Raw genomic sequence first — 15,193 nt, forward strand, 5'->3', positions numbered from 1 at the left:
GCCAACCTGCCTCCCGGTCTATTGAAAGTCACCCTCTGCTCACTGAGATAAATGTGTATCTGATTGCCTCCTTTGGAAAGGCTAATCAGAAACTCAAATCAACCATTTGTCTTTTATCTACCTATGACCTGGAAGCGCCCCCCCCACCCCATTTCAAGTCTTCCTGCCTTTTCTTAGTGCTGTCCCACCTTTCCAGACTGAACCAATGTTCATCTTGGATATGTCGATTGATGTCTCATGTCTCTCTAGAATGTATAAAACCAAACTGTGCTCTGGCTACCTCGGGCATACGTTGTTAGGACCACCTGAGGCTATATCATGGACATGTGTCTTCAACTTTGGCAAAATAAACTTTCTAAATTTTTAAATTAACTGAGACCTCTCTCAGATTTTTGTGGTTCACAAATCCTATGAGGTAGACACTATTATGTTCATTTTACAGATGAGGAAACTGAGGCACGGAAAAATTAAGTGACTTACCCTAAATTACACAGCCAGTAAGTGGCCAAGTCATGGTTCAAGCCAAGGAAGGGTGAACTCCAGAGCTCATGCTTTTCATCAATTCCCCATGTTGCCCTTCAGAGAAGGATGAGAAGTATTTAATAAGGGAAAAAAAGAAGGAATAGTATGCATGTCATCCTGGTAAGAAAAGAGAGAATGACATGGCCAAGAAGTCAAAAGAAGGGCAACAAAACTGGACCTAGAGGTGGTGGGTGGCACAGGAAGGTAGTAAGAGGAGAAGGCAAATGATGCATAGCTTTGTAAGTAAGGTTAAGGAATTGTGGACGTTATCCTAAGAGTAAGGTGTCGTCCAAATGCTTTATAAAAGGGGAGCAGCATGATCAGATATATGTTTAAGATAACTCTGGCTAGTGTGAAAGGAAATGGGTATGTTCTATTAGGAAGCAATTCTGATAATCCAGGTACCTTAGACTGCCCAGGCTGCCATAGCAAAATACTATGGACTGGATGGCTTAATTTATTTTCTCATCGTTTTGGGGGCTGGGAAGTCCAAGACCTTTAAAGGTACCAGTAGATTCAGGCACTGATAAGGGCTCTTTGCCTGACTTAAAGGTGGCTACCTTCTTCCTGTGTCTTCATATGGCAGAGAGAGAGAGAGAGAGAGAGAGCACCCTGGTGTCTCTTCTTAAAAGGGGACTAATCCCATCATAAAGGCCCCAACCTCATGACCTCATCTAACTCTAATGACCTCCAAAAGGCCCCATCTCCAAATACCATCACATTGGAGGTGAAAGCCTCAATATCTGAATCTGTGAAAGACACAAACATCTAGACCTTAACACCAGGTAAGAGATACCAATGGAGTCAATGAGAAGTGTCAGGCCACTGAGGATGAGGTGACAGATTATGGATGCCCAGATTTGAGACATATTTAGGAAGTAAACTTGACAGAACATTGAAATGGTTTGATGTATTCCTAAGGAAGAAAGAGAATAAGGATACCTAGATTGGCTTGGCACCATTCACTAAGGTAAGGAGTAAAGAAAGATGAACATGTTAATGACTTCTGTCTTTGATCCACTGGACGTTGAGAGTACATAGAGGAAATTCTAGTACAAAGATGAGCACATGACTCTGAGGTTGAGGGTGTCTTGCATGGGAATAAAGATATGAGGCTCATAAGCAGATAGTAACTTTAGCAGTGAAAGAACAGGATGCCATTTGTAAAATTATTACTGAATAAAAAGAGAAAAAGGCCAAAGGCAATCATAAAAAATGCTTGCAAAATGGTCAAAAGGGAGCTCATTAAAGAGACTGAACAAGCAGGGATAGAGGTAGGAAGAAAGGGTATCAGAGAAGAAGGCGATGGGCAACAGTGTCAAATCCCACTGATAAACATACATTTAGGATTGAGCCTTGGAAAGTAATTTAGCCACAAGAAGTTCATTGTTGATGTCAGCAAGGACAATTTCACTAAAGTGAGGTGAGTGGGATCCACATTACATTCATGCGAAGAGTGAACAGGAGTAAAAAAGTGGAAATAAGTTAACATTTTTCTTTTAAGAAATTTCCCGTGAAACAAAGGAGGAGGTAGCTGGGAAGACTTGAGTTTGAAGGGGACATATTTAAAAGTTAACAGGAAGAAGCCAGTTAATAGGGAAAGGTTGGATTTATAAGAGAAAAAGAAGACAATCAATTGATAAGATCCCTGAGTAGACAGAGTTAGATGGGGTCCAGAGCAGAGATAGAAGGATTAACCTGGAACAGGAGGTGGGACATGCCCTTTGTGATAAGAGGAGGCAAAGGGAATGATGGGGGAAGGAAGATGTATGCAGTTTGGAGGATAAGAGATTGAAGATATCCGAGGACTCCTATTTTCTTTGTGAAAATGGAGGCAAGCCCATCTACTACGTGATGGTAGAGGGGGTGTGAGGAGTGTAGGGGAGTTTTAGGAGTGCAGAGAAGGCCTGAAATAGTCCCTGAGGAAAATAAGCAAGAACTGATTAGAGAAAAAACGGAAGGGCTGCACTGAGGACCCAATTGCAGTCAGGCCCACAGTTGTTGAGAGGCACAGGGAGCCTTAAGTGGAGGAATTTCCTCTAGCAGCCCTCACCAGCCTCCGTGCAAATGCAAAAAGAGGCAAAGCATGTTAGTGCCGTCTTTAGATTTCCTACTTTTTGGTCAATGTGATCATTTGTACTTTTCTAAAAACTCCATCATCCATTTCAGTGAGATTTTAGAACTTAATTAGCATTAACTCTTTGTAGTTACTCTTTATGAATTTATAATTCTGTCTTTTGCAATAGTTTTTTTTTTTTTTTTCTAATTTTCTTTGACAACATTTCTGAAAACCTGGGCTATCCTGTGCATCATTTCCCTATGGCTTTTGTAACAAATCACCCCAAACATCATGGCTTAAAACAACACAAACGGATACTCTCACAGTTACCTAGGTCAGAAACCCGGAAGCAGTTTCCTGGGTGTCAGCAGGGCCACACTCACTCCAGGGACAGTAGGGAAGAATCTTATTTCCTTGCCTTTTCTAGCTTCTTAGAGTCCCATCCCCTGCATTCCTCAGTGCATGACCCCTTCCTCATTCTCCAAAGTCAGCAGCGTAGCATGTTGCAGGAGTGGTCCTGTTGCCTTCTTCTGTCTAATCAAATCTCCCTCTGCCTTCCTTTTGTGATTGTATTTAGGGCTCGCCTCGAAATTCCAGTGCAATTTCCCTAACTCAAGACTTAATTGGATTACATACGCAAAGTCTCTTTTATGATGTAAGAATCACAGGTTCCAGAAATTAGGGCCTGGGTGCCTTTGGGGGTCATTATTCAGTCTTCCATATCCCATGGTCTGTGTAGAATCTGCCAGTCCTCCCCAGCACTAGAAGATATCTGGAAATACTAAGGCCAATAGGAAACAGCTACTGATGGCAACCGGTCACCCTCTGAAGTCCTCCTGTGGGGACAAGGGACAGGTCATCAGGCTAGCATGCAGATTCCAAGAAGGGAGATGACTAGAAAGCTTGAATCCTATGAACTCATTTTGAGCTGTGTTAAAGCCAACTCAACATGGCCTGAGAATGACTCCATACTTCTACATTTGAGACCTTGTATATGAACTGCAATCTAGCTGAATAGGTAGGCAAGGCTGAAAACCTAACTTAGAAGTACGCGTCTGTAACAATAGATGAGTCTTGGCCAATCCCAGCCGCCGTACTTCAACCATTCATACACCGCGGACCGTTCAAACTGTGTTCAAACAAGGCAAAGGCAGAGCTGTAACCAATCCAGCTGGACTGTACCTCCCTTCCGATTTCTGTGCGTCATTTCCCTTTGTTTGTCTATAGATCTTCTTCCACCACGTGGCGTGCTGGAGTCTCTGAATCTACTGTGATTCTACGGACTGCCGGATTTGCGAATGGGTGATGGCTCAATTAAACTCCTTTAAATTTAATTCGGCTGAAATTTTTCTTTTTATCAGCTGCCTAATGGAAATTAAGATACATCTTTTGCGGGTGGAAGAGTGAGCTTGAGAGATGAAGAGACTGAGACATGAGAGGAAAATAGTCACCCACATCCAGTAAGGAAAACTACACCCCAAACTTTTCCTCTCAGTGCCTCTAAACAGTCATGGTTTACCTGCACCTTAGCTAGTTATTATCTCACATGAGCCTAAGGGATTTGCTAACTTTAACAACAACAACAAAATAAACATTATTACACTTCTAACATTTCATCCTCTTGAAACCGCCTTTGCCAAATTATAACTGAGGAAATTACGACGCTGAAAGAAATCAGACCTAACAGACTCCATCTTGCTTCTAACCCTTAAGAGGTCCTCGTTCATTCCTGGGTGGAGGCCAAACTAACTTTGGGAAGGAATTCAGTTTACGGTTTGACTCTGAAACAAAATTGATAACAGACCTTTCCGGAAAACACCCCCTTCTTGTCTGGTGTCAAGTCTGCCTTTGCAGGACTAACAAATTAGCTTAGAAATTACAGTTTAGGGGTCACGCAGCCTCTGGCTCCAAGAGCCTGAACCTTCCCAAATTGGTCCTTGGAGTAACATCACTATCGTAAAACCTATCATCAGTGCTTGAGATATTTTGCACACCCTGCACTGGATGGATCAGCTGACACCACCCAGACCAGTAATGTGGCGCAACCAGTTCTGCCATTGCACCCAGGAACAGAACCAAGAAAAACTTGCTTCCACCCCTTATGATTTCATCTCCAACCTGACCAATCAGCACTACCCACTTCCCAAGCCCCTGCCTGCCAAATTATCTTTAAAAACTCTGATCCCCGAATGGTCGGGCAGACTGAGTAACAATAAAACTCCAGGCTCCCGCACAGCCAGCTCTGTCTTGATTACTGTTTCATTGCAATTCCCCTGTCTTGATAAATCAGCTCTGTCTGGGCAGCAGGCAAGGTGAACCCATTGGACGGTTATGCCCTTTCCACTTTCTCTCATGAAACTAGTAATTTTCTGGGACAAAGAAGGTACTTGACTGGCATTACTACACAGTGGCTCTGAACCGATTTCAGCTTCTCTTCCATGTCACAGTGCCCTTAAAGTCATGCAGTTCAGCTCTGTGTAATCCTTTACTGAGGGCACAGGACAGCACAGCAGAAACCCAGAGCATTACAGAAAACTCATCCTGGGCACAAGAAGGGCTGGAAATGAAAATCATTTTGATTGAGGAACTCTGACATCATTCTTATAAAAGTATCTGCTTTCTGTTCATTGGTTTACAGAGCAGAGAGGACTGGAGAATTGCCAGAACCACTGCTTCTTTCTGTTGTTCTTACTCCTAGACAACACGAAGTAGGAGACCCCAACATCTTTGGTTTGTATCCAGAAATTTAGACAGAACAATCCAGGGACAGTAATGTTTATATCTCAATCAACAGCTTTCCAAAAATTATTAATGGCATAAGCTTACGTATTATATAAACATAGATGTGGGCCATGCGAGGTGGCTCACACCTGTAATCCCAGCACTTTGGGAGGCAGAGGTGGGCAAATCACCTGAGGTCAGGAGTTCGAGACCAGCCTGGCCAACATGGTGAAACCCTGTCTTTACCACAAATACAAAAATTAGCTGGGTGTGTTGGCGGGCACCTGTAATCCCAGCTATTTGGGAGGCTGAGGCACAAGAATCGCTTGAACCTGGGAGGTGAAGATTGTAATGAGCTAAGATCATGCCACTGCCCTCCAGCTTGGGTGACAGAGTGAGACTCTGTCTCAAAATAAAATAAAAATAAATAAAAATAAAAATATACTAAACACAGATGCATAAGGAGGTGGCTATTGACATAGAGGCAGGAGACCTATGTTCTAATCCAATTCCAGCCCTGGCCCTAGCACTATACTGTACCATTTTGATAAAAATATTTTCTCCATCAGGACTTTACCTTTCTGGGTTGTAAAATAGATTAGTTGCACTAAATGATTTCAATGGTTTATCTCTCATAGCCCACTACTGCATGATTTTGCCTATGTTTCAAAAGGCATTAGATTCAGGACAGTTTAAAGGTCTGTAAAACATTTAGCTGGAATTTTCATAGAAAAGGTAGCTATCACTCAGATACCTCCACACCGTGATTTGATTCTTGCTTTGTGTTTGTTTGCATTAGTGAATTTGAGCAAAACAGGCATTTCTGAAACCAAAATCTAAGCATATTCTTCTTTTACAAGCCGTTTTATATTGAAAGTTTGTAAATCTTCCCAAGGTTTGTTTGCTACCGAGGGCAATTTTTTGAAATGCTTTTGAAAATGCTTAAATCCTTAAAAAATAAGGCATCATGTCCTATTAAAGCAAGGCAATATTGTTTCTATAAAATACATTTCATCTCTTTAGAATTGTAAAAGTTATCTTGAAGACACTAGCAAAAGAATATATATCATATATTTAGCTTGAAAAATATCTTACAGGATTTTACACCAACGGCTATTTAAACATTTGAATTATGACAAGTTTTTCAAGTTTGTCAAGGATGAGGAGATGGCTAGAATCAGAGGTTGGAAACTGCAGGTCAGATCCACCCGAGGATATTTCAGTTTGGCCCACACAGAATCTTAAGAATTCAAAAATTTCACACACACACAAAATTGCATTTGGACTGCTCTTGAAAAATGGGAGAACCAGACCACCCTGGGGACGTTTTTCTCCACTTATGCCAATCAGCAGCCTGGGTAGTGGGTGTTCTTGTTATGAGAAGCAGAGAGACCAATGCCACATTCTTCAGTCCCAGCACTCCCAACTGTACCACCCAGTTTATTTCTTTTATTTACATAACTTTCTACCCCTGGAGATATGCAGGTTCTCTCTCCGTGCTTTGAACATACAAACAAGAAATAAACACTCCATTTTTATGAACGTGATCCATAGACGAGAACACAGGATTTTCTCCCCTTTCATCACTTGCGGCTAGCTCTTTTAAGCTGAGACATGCTAAACGGCCAGGGACAAATTATAGCAAGACCTCCCAGGGGGCGTAAGGAGGAAGGGAAATGGCAGAACAGCCTCAGTACAGCCAAGTGTCAAGGACTGGCTGCATTCAGGGGAGGTAGCTTAACTAGCACTCCAACGTGAGCATCTCTGAACCATGCATTGCGGAGTTGCTTATGGAGACTGCGATGGGAGTTTGAAGAGCGCGGGGAAGGCCTGAAAGAGTCCCTGAGGAAAATAAGCAAGAACTGATCAGAGAAACAATGGAAAAGCTGCACTGAGGACCCAGTTGTGGTCAGGCCTATGATGGTTGAAAGGCATAAGAGACTTAAGTTGAGGAACCTTCTCCAGCAGCCCTCACCAGCCTCAGTGCAAGTGGAAAGAAAACAGGCAAAGCAAGTTAGTGCCGCCTGGAGGGACAGCACTTGCAGAAATGATTCCCTTATATTTTATTTTATTTTATTTATTTTATTTTTGAGACAGAGTCTCATTCTGTCACCCAGGCTGGAGTGCAGTGGTGTGATCTCAGCTGACTGCAACCTCTGCCTCCTGGATTCAAGCAATTCTCCCGCCTCAGCCTCCCAAGTAGTTGGGACTACTGGCCCACACCACCACACCTGGCTAATTTTTTTATTTTTCATAGATACGGGGTTTCGCCATGTTGGCCAGGGTGGTCTCAGACTCCTGACCTCAGGTGATCTGCCTACCTCAGCCTCCCAAAGTGCTGGGATTACAAACGTGAGCCACCGCGCCTGTCCTCATTTCTTTAGTTGTCTCCAACTGGGTGGGCCATATTCATGAGGAAGTACTGATATCAGTTTCTCTTTCTGGAAAATTAAGAGGACATGTGCTACAGGGGCTACAAAATGGATCTGTGAGTGGCTACATTTCCTCAGTAGAAGCTAAAAAAATTTTGGAAAGGTAGACTCTCATATATTTGAAAATACATGGCTTACAATGAAACAATTCCAGAATGCAAATGCTAGGGCAAGGGTAAACTACATTTCCATATTTTCTTAATAGCTTTAGCACAATTGGGCATAGATATTTTACTTAATTTTTTGAATAGGTAATACAGTTATGTGATTCAAACACCAAAACAAACCAAATCCCCCAATCCCTTTTCTCCCACTGTACACACTTAGTTCTTGTTGGTTTTTTGTTTGTTTCAGAGAAACTTTATGCATATAGGAGCAAACAGAGATACATATTTTTTCTTTCCCCTCCTTTTAAAAATGATTGATACCATAATCTGTACTTTGCTGTACCTTGCTTCTTTTCCCCTAGCCATATGCTTTGGAAATTGTTCCCCGTTAACACACAAAGAACCTACTTACTCCTTTTTACACTTATAAAGTAGCCATTGTATAAATGTATCATCATTTATTTACTTATTCCCTTTTGATGGACATGTGGATTGTTTCCACTCAATCTTCCGCTACTACAAATAACGTGGCAATAAAAAACATTAATAAGCCTGGCACGGTGGCTCATGCCTGTAATCCCAGCACTATGGGAGGCCGAGGCGGGCAGACTACCTGAGGTTGGGAATTCGAGACCAGCCTGAGCAACATGGAGAAACTCTGTCTCTGCTAAAAATACAAAACATTAGCCGGGCGTGGTGGCACATGCCTGTAATCCTAGCTATTCTGGAGGCTGAGGCAAGAGAATCGCTTGAACCCAGGAGGCAGAGGTTGCGGTGAGCCAAAATTGCACCAATGCACTCCAGCCTGGGCAACGAGCAGAAATCTGTTTCAAAAATAAATATATAAAACATCAATATATGCCATTATATTATATATAAATATACACATATGTGTGTATGTATATAATTGTGTATATAAATACACAGACATATCCACACACACTGGCATTACTACAGAATAAAATTCTAGAATGAAACTGTCAGGGAACAAGATACATGTATTTGCTGTGCTACATATACACCATGGAATACTACACAGTCATAAAAAACAACAAGATCATGTCCTTTGCAGCAATATGGATGGAGCTGGAGGCCATTATCCTAAGCAAACTAATGCAGGAACAGAAAACCAAATACTACACATTCTCACTTACAAGTGGGAGCTAAAAACTGAGTACACATGGACACAAAGCAGAGTACAACAGACACCAGGGCCTACTTGAGGATGGAACGCGGGAGGAGGGTGAAGATCGGAAAACTACTAGGCTTATTACTTGGGCAATGAATTATTCTTTGCACCAAACCCCAGTGACATGCAATTCACCTATATAACAAACCCGCACACACGTACCCCTGAACCTAAAAGAAAAGTTGAAAAAAGACATATATATTTGTGATTTTCATAGCACTGCCAAATGGCCCTTCTTAAGGCTGACAACTTATCCTCCCACCACTAGTGTTTGAGAGTGTCCGTTTCCCCACAGCCTCACCCAAACACATTAACAAACTTTTGAAACTATCATGCTCCAGCAGTCTGTTCCGACTAGTATTCACGCACTGTCAATTTGTGGTTTCAGTGATCAAAAGTCAAGAGGTTTTTTTTGTTTTTGTTTTTGTTTTGAGACAGCATTTTTGCTCTTGTTGCCTAGGCTGAAGTATAGTGGCATGATCTTGGTTCACTGCAACCTCTGCCTCCCAGGTTCAAGTGATTCTCCTGCCTCAGCCTCCCGAGTAGCTGGGACTACAGGCACGTGCCACCATGCCTGTCTAATCTTTTTGTATTTTTAGTAGAGATGGGGTTTCACCATGTTGGCCAGGCTGGTCTTGAACTCGTGACTTCAGGTGATCAGCCCACCTCAGCCTCCCAAAGTGCTGAGATTACAGGCGTGAACCACTGGTTCTGCCCAGGAGTCAAGCGTTTACTGTTTGTGTATTTGGTAGGACTAGTCCCTACTCATTGCTCTTCATCTACAGAACTTTTAGAGAGTCTCAATTTTTTCTTTCTTCTGTAGAAAGAAGTCACCTTGACTGACTCTTCTGGTTGGAAGCGTTCTTCACTTCATGCTAGTTGTGTTGAAATACAAACTCGGGTTGGCTCCTGAGGAACAAGGAGGCAGAGGAGAGCCACATCGACTAACCTGTGTCCTTGATCTTATAATGTTCTTCCACTGCTCGTTTATGAGTTTTATATAAACTGAAGTAAAAGCAACCTGACACCAACTTCCAATCCCCGCTCAATGCTCTAAGGCGAAATTCCCAGGAGCCCACACACCTTCCACAACCCAAAAGGTTAGGTTAGGTCTCTGTTCTAAGCTCCAATAACATGCTTGAATTCAGCACTTCTACCTGTAGTTACTTCCAACGTCTGCCATCCTCACTAGACCGTAAGCTTCTAGGTCTGTCCTGGTTACAACTGCATTCCCACAGGGCTTCCCACACTATAGGTGCTCAATAAATATTTGTTGACTGATGCCCCGCACCAAATCATAAAGCTACCAAATAGGAGAAATAGGGACTAGAACCCCAAAATTTCCACTCTGCATCAGCACTCTCCTCACTAAACCACATTGCAACCCTACACCTCAAAAATCACCTCACACGTAATTAGGAGAGGTATGGGAAGTGGTTGCTCTGGAGATTCCTCCGAGCTCAAATTTGTTAACATTCAAAAAGCAGTATCTTATTAGATTTTCAATGAAAGAAAGTAAAGAAAGGATGGCAGAATCCATGCACCCTATATAGAATGTCTTTTTTTTAAACTAGTGATTCTTTGCAAGAAATCTAGGAATTCGTCCAAAAGGCTTCAATGATGGGCTACCCAAAATTGGAGAATTAAGAAAACTCAAAAAGCTCTGAAATGAAATGACACTACTGTGATGCTGTCCCCTTAAAAAAAAAAAGAAGAAGAAGAAGAACTGTTTCAGCTACATTGATTTAAAGCAGTTGAATGCAGGTCTAATTACTAATTGATAAACTATGATTTTATAAGTTGTATCCATACTGAATGAATCCTCAGGAATATAATGGTTTATATTATTGTCACATCACTAGAAAAGAATGATTGCATTGAAAGGGAAAGGGGAAGAAGTCTTCTGAGAAAAATGAAGCATCCTAATTAAATTCAGAGGCCAAGCGTGGTGGTTCACACCTGTAATCCCAGCACCTTGGGAGGCCAAGGCAGGTGGATCACGAGGTCAGCAGTTCGAGACCAGCCTGGCCATCATGGCAAAACCCTGTCTCTACTGAAAACATAAAAATTAGCCAGGCGTGTTGGCGCATGCCTGTAATCCTAGCTACTCAGGAGACTGAGGCAGGAGAATCACTTGAACCCAGGAGGTGGAGGTTGCAGTGAGCTGAGATCATGCCACTGTACTCCAGCCTGGGTGACAGAGTAAGACTCCGTCTCAGAAAAAAAAAAAAAAAAAAAAAAAAAAACCAAAAAAACACTGCCTGGCTGGGGTGGCTCACATCTGTAATCCCAGCACTTTGGGAGGCAGGCGGATGACCTGAGGTCAGGAGTTCGAGACCAGCCTGGTCAATACAGTGAAACCCTTCCTCTACTAAAAATGCAAAAAAAAAAAAAAAAGGTAGCCAGGGGTGGTAGCGTAGACCTGTAATCCCAGCTACTCGGGAGGCTAAGGCAAGAGAATCACTTGAACCCAAGAGGCAGAGTTTGTAGTGGGCCAAGATCATGCCACTGTACTCCAGTCTGGGAGACAGAGCGTGACTCTATCTCAAAGAAAAAACAAACAAACAAAAAACACAGTGAAACTGTGTTGGCACTGAGAGACCTAGAAAGATTAATATTAATAAGTGATATTCTCTGCCCTCAGATCTTGCAGCCTGTAGGGAAGAAGGGTGTGCCCGTGACTAACTATTATAAATAGTAAAACATGGTAAGTTCTATGATTGCACTATTGGAGCATGCAAGGGAAAAATGAAATCTGAATGGGAGTCCCAGGAGACCCTGAGGAGAAAGAGGTGGCACCGGCTGGGCGCAGTGACTCATGCCTGTAATCCCAGCACTTTGGGAGGCCCAGGCAGGCAGATCACGAGGTCAGGAGATTGAGGGCATCCTGGTTAACACAGTGAAACCCCATCTCTACTAAAAATACAAAAAATTAGCCACGCGTGGTGGCACATGCCTGCAGTCCCAGCTACTCGGGAGGCCGAGGCAGGAGAATCACTTGAACCTGGGAGGCGGAGGTTGCAGTGAGCGGAGATTGTGCCACTGCACTCCAGCCTGGGCGACAGAGTGAGACTCTGGAAAAAAAAAAAAAAAAGAGGTGGCATCTAGGCTGGTGTTTTATAGTAAATAATTTGTCTGGTCTTTGTCTCAGGTTCCTGGAATGGAATTTGTAAAACCCCCTGGAGAGGCTGAGGTAGGAGAATCACTTGAGGCCAGGAGTTCAAGACTAGCCAGGGCAACATAGCAAGATTTTGTGTCTGCAAAAGAAATTTTAAAATTAGCCAGGTGTGGTGGTGCATGCCTGTAGTCCTAGCTACTCAGGAGGCTGAGACAAGAGGACTACTTGAGCCCAGGACTTTAAGGCTGCAATAAGCTATAATCATGCCACTGCACTTCAGCCTGAGCAACAGAGTGAGACCTTGTCTCTCTTCAAAAATAAAAATTCAAAAAAGAATTAAAAAGTAAATAAATAAAACCCTTGGCATACCGTGAGTGATAGGAGTGTCTTTGTTATCCACAAACCCAATGAAACGTGCCTGTATTTATGCTAACAAGATGATTCAAGAGGGAGGTAGTCATCAGAACGACCAACTATGTGATTAGAGGGTTGGGGCTTCGAACCACATGACATCAACCCGACCTCCCAACCTCCAGGGTATGGGGGCTGGAGATTGGCCAATGAATCTCCATTGGCCATCACTTGGCCAATGAATCAGTTGATTATAATATTAATTTTATTAATATAATATTAATATTATTTAATATGTTTACATAAGGAAATGAAAGTCTAAAGAAACAGTTAAACTTTAGTGTTTTTTTAATAGTAGGTTTGATGAAGAGTGGACAGTTGTGGAGACATATAATAGAACAAAAAGGGTATGATCTAATGGTAATAAACTGGATACCATGTTTTGTTCTTGTTTGTTTGTTTGTTTTGTTTTGTGATGGAGTCTTGCTCTGTCACCCAGGCCAGAGTGCAGTGGCTCAGTCTTGGCTCACTGCAACCCAGGGTTCAAGCAATTCTCCTGCCTCAGTCTCTTGAGTGGCTGGAATTGCAGGTGTGCACCACCACACTCAACTAATTTTTGTAGTTTTAGTATAGATGACTGGGTTTTGCCACGTTTGCCAGACTGTTCTCCAACTCCTGATCTCAGGTGATCTGCCCACCTTGGCCTCTTAAAGTGCTGGGATTACAGGTGTGAGCCCCCACACCCGGCCTAATGGTAGCAAACTGGAGGAAACTGAACAAGGCCTGTTTGTTCAGAATCTTCTCTGTGACCCTTGGTCTTCAGAAATAAGACTGTTCCTTTCTTTTCTTACAGAAAGCAGATCAAGGCACATTAGGTGACTGAGAGGAAAAAATTACAAAGGAACACAAAAACTTTTGGATGTGATGAAAATGTTCGAAATGTTCTTTATTATGAATGTGTTTTTCAAACTGTGCGCTTTAAATAAGTAGTTTATCTGTTGCAAATTATATTTCAATAAACCTGTAAAAATGTAAAATATTTTATTAATTTTTTAATTACAGAAGACATTCTTTGGGGGCAAAAGAACATTATAATACTGTAATAAATACTGTAGAAACTTAAAGTGTTTCTTTTCAGAGTATTTAAAATATTTTTATTGTGAAATAATTTTAAATTTATGGAGAAGTTGCAAAGAAAGTGTAACATTTCCATATACCATCTTCTTCAAGTTGTTTACATTTTCGCCAGATTTTCTTAATCATTCTTTTTCTCTTCCCTCTTTATTATTTTTTATGAAAATTTTCAGTATAGAGTACATGTATCATGAATCATTACCCCACAGGGCTATGCCAGTACCATGCTGTTTTTGTTGCTGTAGCCCTGTAGTATAGTTTGAAGTCAGGTAGGGTGATGCCTCCAGCTTTGCTCTTTTTGGTTAGGATTGCCTTAGCTATGTGGGCTCTTTTTTTGGTTTTATATGAATTATAAATAATTTTTTCTAATTCTGTGAAGAATGTCATTAGTAGTTTGATAGGAATAGCATTGAATCTATATGTTGTTTTGGGGGAGTGCGGCAATTTTATTTTAAGAATGTTGACCCTTCCTATTCATGAGCATGGAACGTCTTTCCATTTGTTTGTGTTATCTCTGATGTCTTTGAGTGGTGTTTTGTAGTTCTCCTTGTCCAGGTCTTTCACCTCCCTAGTTAGCTGTATTCCTAGGTATTTTATTCTTTTTGTGGTGATTGTGAATGGGATTTCATTCCTCATTTGGCTCTCAGCTTGACTGTTGTTGGTGTATAGAAATGTTAGTGATTTTTGTATGTTGATTTTATATCCTGAGAGGTTGCTGAAGTTTTTTATCTGCTTAAAGAGCTTTTGGGCTGAGACTGTGGGGTTTTCTAGATATAGAATCATGTTGTCTACAAATAGGGATAATTTGACTTCCTCTCTTCCTATTTGGATGCCCTTTATCTCTTTCCCTTGCCTGATCGCTCTGGCTAGAACTTCCAATACTATGTTGAATAGGATTGGTGAGAGTGGGCATCCTTGTCATGTTCTGGTTCTCAGGGGGAATGCTTCCAGATTTTGTCATTCAGTATGATATTGGCTGTGGGTTTGTCATAGATTGGCTCTTATTATTTTGAGGTGTGTTCCTTCAATATCTAGTTTATTGAGAGTTATTAACCAGAAGAAGTGTTGAATTTTATTGAAAGCCATTTCTGCATCTATTTAGATGATCATGTGATTTCTGTCTTTAGTTCTGTTTATGTAATTAATCACATTTACTGATTTGTGTATGTTGAGCCAAACTTTCATTCCAGGGATAAAGCCTACTTGAACTGGTGGATTAGCTTTTTGATGTGCTCCTGGATCTAGTTTGCCCATATTTTGTTGAGGATTTTTGTATCAATGTTTATCAAGAATATTGGCTTGAAATTTTTGTCTTTGTTGTTGTGTCTCTGCCACGTTTTGGTATCAGAATGATGCTGGCTTCACAGAATGAGTTAGAGAGGAGTCTCTCTCCCTCAATTTTTTTGAGTAGTTTCAGTAGGAATGGTACCAGCTCTTCTTTGTACATCTAATAGAATTCAGCAGGTAATCTGTCTGGTCCAGGGCTTTTTTTTGGGGGGGTGGGGGCGGTTAGGCTATTTATTATTGATTCAATTTCAGAGCTCATTTTTGGTCTGTTCA

The 15,193-nt window shown here is 41.7% G+C and overlaps 1 long non-coding RNA gene across 5 annotated transcripts in view; it reads left to right on the plus strand.

Annotated features, from left to right (window-relative positions):
• Window positions 1–1,210: 1,210 nt before the first annotated feature.
• Window positions 1,211–15,193, plus strand: part of LOC116276334 — a 41,878-nt gene continuing 27,895 nt past the window's right edge. The window contains exons 1-3 of one of the 5 annotated variants that reach the window (XR_004185752.1): window positions 1,211–1,307; window positions 3,943–4,041; window positions 5,220–5,311. This is a non-coding gene — a long non-coding RNA (uncharacterized LOC116276334). Of the gene's footprint in view, window positions 1,493–3,433; window positions 3,780–3,808; window positions 4,042–5,219; window positions 5,312–15,193 lie in introns of those variants that run through there. The other 4 variants (XR_004185753.1, XR_004185751.1, XR_004185755.1 and 1 more) reach the window with 4 other exon arrangements.

The sequence above is a fragment of the Papio anubis genome, chromosome 8 (genome assembly GCF_008728515.1).
Source record: "Papio anubis isolate 15944 chromosome 8, Panubis1.0, whole genome shotgun sequence".
Lineage (NCBI taxonomy): Eukaryota > Metazoa > Chordata > Mammalia > Primates > Cercopithecidae > Papio > Papio anubis.